We start from the raw sequence: 3,802 nt of genomic DNA, 5'->3' as shown, positions 1-3,802 counted from the left end.
ACAAAAAAAAAAAAAGAAAGAAAGAAAATTATTATGGAACAATGAAACATGGAAGAACATCCAATACTTGGGTAGGAAGAGATAATGATATCAGGCTGGCCTGTCATCTAGTAAGAAATTAACTTCTTTCCAGAAGGGTATAAATTGCCCATGCTAACTCACAAGTCCTTCTCTCTCATATCTCTTACTGCATAAGGAGATACAGTTATGAATTCAGAAGATGGTCCTCCTTGGACAAAAAAGAAATACTTAAGATATAAAAAGGGGCAAACTAAGTACTGAACTCCCGATGAATTTGGAAGAACATGGATGTTTCCCAAGTGGATTAAAAAAATCAGATTGCCACACACTTCGATTTTTATAATTCATAATCTTTTCTAACAATACCTTGCTGGAACGCATAAGACATTATTTTTAAGCTCTACTTATTCAGCATCCTGGTATTTATCAGCCAAAGCTATTTTGCAGCTACATTAGACATAAAGGATATTATTCACTGCTTTTATATAAGGCCTGTTATTTTATGCATGATGGTAAACTTCATGAAAAAATTGTGACCATGCAAGCTTTCAGCTTACACAGATTTCCCTTGGGTAACCTACTGAAGCCAAAACTGTACTGATAATGCTGGAGGAGATGATGAGCAACAAGTTGTAAATTTAGCTGGAGAGATCTTACTCTTCATTTTAAACTATCACTTACTGAGGAGCTGTGCAGAGGTACTGACAACAAGACAGAGTGAAACAGGAGAGAAGGGAACTACAGGCTACAGAGAGAAGACAATAACAGGAGATTAAAAAGACATTACTGGAGGAAAGAGGTGCAGTGTGTGGGGAACTAATGGTGAAGACTTGTAAGAATATGTTTTGAGACAATTTGTTGGGTGCACCCAGTGCATTTCAGGAACATTTCATTAAATGTATCAATAGCCAAATGAAACTCTTCTTCCAGAAAGAATTAGAAAGAAGACCAAAAAAACCCAAAAACAACACACAGAAGAGGAAAAAAAAAGATGATCAAGCAGCTAATTACGTAAAACTGCTATTATGTTGGACATTATTTTAAACCAATATATACATTGAGAAAAGGACAGATTTCATATTCACAGATTAAAACATTTATTTTTCAGTACATCTGCCATGTATTCAACTTTAATACTACATATAATTTCTTGATTTAAAATTTGGATTCCTGAGTTCCTTCCATTTTGAACTCATGAAGGTCTTTGCCATCATCTCCCATTTTACTTTGTCACATGAAAATACTTTGAAGATGCATTTGCTGACCATTAAACCTCAGCAGTTTAACCAATAATCAGCAATAAACTATTCCGTGCCTTCAGTTTTCAAGCCAATTCTCTTTCAAACAGTGTAAAAAGCATTTGTAGCAATTTTAGTGTTCTGTCCTCACAAACCATACTTTACAGCATTTTTGTTGGAGACAAGAAGAAAATATACAGAATAACCACATTCAAAGAGCCATGGTTTAACACTATAAAATGCTAATTCTTCTTCATCTGCCACAGCATATAAACTGTAGTGTATCCAGTCCAGTGGCAGACAACATTAGAAGTGCTGGCATCTTTATAGTGCTTTCTATCTTCAGATGGCTGGCCTAAATTAGACATCCAATGTTGCCAGTCACTTCAGAAAAACTGGAAGGATTTTAAACAGGATGATTTGCTGCAGACCACCACGTCTGGGAAGTATAAAATAATCCAAGTATTTTTAAAGTACCTACAAGCTGGACAAACAGAATCACCTAAAGACTACTCTTTAATGCCTCCAGACACTGAGTTCAAGATTATTCCAGTCTTTTTTTTTTTTGCTGAAGTGGGGTATCAAAGGGGGTAGGAGGATTTAAGTGCAGGCTGATGAGAAAACTTTTACATATCCAAGCGCTCAGCTACAATTTACTCATGAACGTATGTGGCAACTGCCAAGAAAGATTCTAGACTTCCCTACCCTGAGGCTCTCAAGCATTTTATTTACACAGGAAGGCTGATCTATTAAACCTGTCTCTGATTCGGACATCCTGATTCCTGCACTACTGCATTTTTACGCAGGGGAAGCCTCCACAGTAAGAGGAACAATCAGTGAATTACATGAAGCTTTCTCAGAGGAGCTACCTACACAAGGTGTTTCTGCCCATGAGTATAAATCTTCATACCCCAGTTGTGATCTTGGCAGAGGGCTGGAATACAAACCTGGCCTCAGTCTTAGTGTGTAACCACAGAGCTATCCTCTCCATCAACACCTAACTATTGAATCAACTCCTTTAATTCCTCTTGATAGACGGACTTTCATGCAATTTCACCTGGCCTTCTTTCACCCAGAAAAAAATTGTAAATATTTAGGCCTTTCAGAAATAAAGAAGGCCAACTTCCCGAATACGATCTACGTGCAGCTCTTTTACTATCACAAGGAAATGGAGAGCAAAGCTATTTGAACGCCATCTGGGCAAACAACTTTCATCTGCATAAACGTGTCTCAGCGAGCGCGAGTCTCATGAGCAGGATATTTGCCACCAGCTTTCAGATTCACGTGACGCAACTCACAAACACTTCAAGGCCTTCAAATTAGGCTAGTGTGTCTGTTTCTGGGACAGTCTTTTGATGCATATTGCCTCATTTCTGTAGAAAAAGAGCTTTAGCTACACATCTGACTTTGGTCCAACTAGTTTGATGAGGCCCCAGTTAAGACAGCAGTCCAGATTTCTGTGACACCCCGTCACTGATCTACTGCCACATGTATGTAACACATTGATCTGTACTTTTGACTGACCTTCAACAATCCTCTCTTCTTTCTCAAAAAGATAAGTGTTATAAAAGCTGTACTGAAGTTTGGGTTTAACCCATAGATACTGTTTCTTCCTCGGCTGGGCCATGATGCTAGATGAAGGAAGTAAGCCTGGGAATGCCTGGCACATTCTCAAGCTGATCCTTGGCTAGAGGTGGTGAAACAGTGTGCCAGTCGTTGTTCTGCCCTGTCACAGCTGTTCGCCTAAAATAGGCAGAAGTACCACAAGGCCACGTAGAAGGAGGAAAGCTAAGTTCAACTATGTTGCTTGCCTCTTCTGTCCACTCTGGTGTCACTGGCATCCATGCTGGAAAGCACGACCAAGAGGAAACAATGGTAGTGCGGGTGAAGAGGCCTTTCCATTTCCACTGCTTATCTGGGATCATCTTCACATCTCCTAATCATTCCTCTGCAGGACCATATCTACTCTGCAAACAGCCTTGTAATTCCCTGACTCTCTTTCCTCCCCTTCAAGAAGCTCCTCTCCCCCAAAATGGAGCCAGGATTCTTGCTGTGAGGAGCTGGAAGGAGTGAACAGCCATCCCTCATCTGCTCAAGTATCAGGCTCTGCTTTATGCCCCGTATTAGGAAAGAGGTGAGGGAATATGAGATAATCAGTAGGTGTGCTGAACAGCCAGTGGCAACTGCATTATTAAAATCCTCTAGTGTAAGACTGATTAGAGAGAATAGCTAAGCTAACTACCCAATTCTTCTTTGTATAAAGAAGGCCATGGAAACATATGCACTGTACCATGGAGACTGAGTTATGAGAGCCTTCTTACAACCTTCTCATGCTCTTCAGGGCTGCATTTAATCTGTTCATTTGCCTCGTTAGTTTACCTGTCCAGTGTTAGCTAATTATCCAAAAACAGTATTTCACAGTCACAATAATATACTTTCTTTCTACCAAAACCATTAATTTCTTACATCACTATTTTTCAAGAATCAAAGCAAAACCAAAACAAAACAAAAATATTCCTTTAGTTATGCTTATCTGTGCTTAA

This window comes from Meleagris gallopavo, chromosome 1 (assembly GCF_000146605.3).
Source record: "Meleagris gallopavo isolate NT-WF06-2002-E0010 breed Aviagen turkey brand Nicholas breeding stock chromosome 1, Turkey_5.1, whole genome shotgun sequence".
Taxonomy (NCBI): Eukaryota; Metazoa; Chordata; class Aves; order Galliformes; family Phasianidae; genus Meleagris; species Meleagris gallopavo.
The sequence above is the reverse complement of the archived record's forward strand: the minus strand, read 5'-3'. Positions refer to the sequence as shown.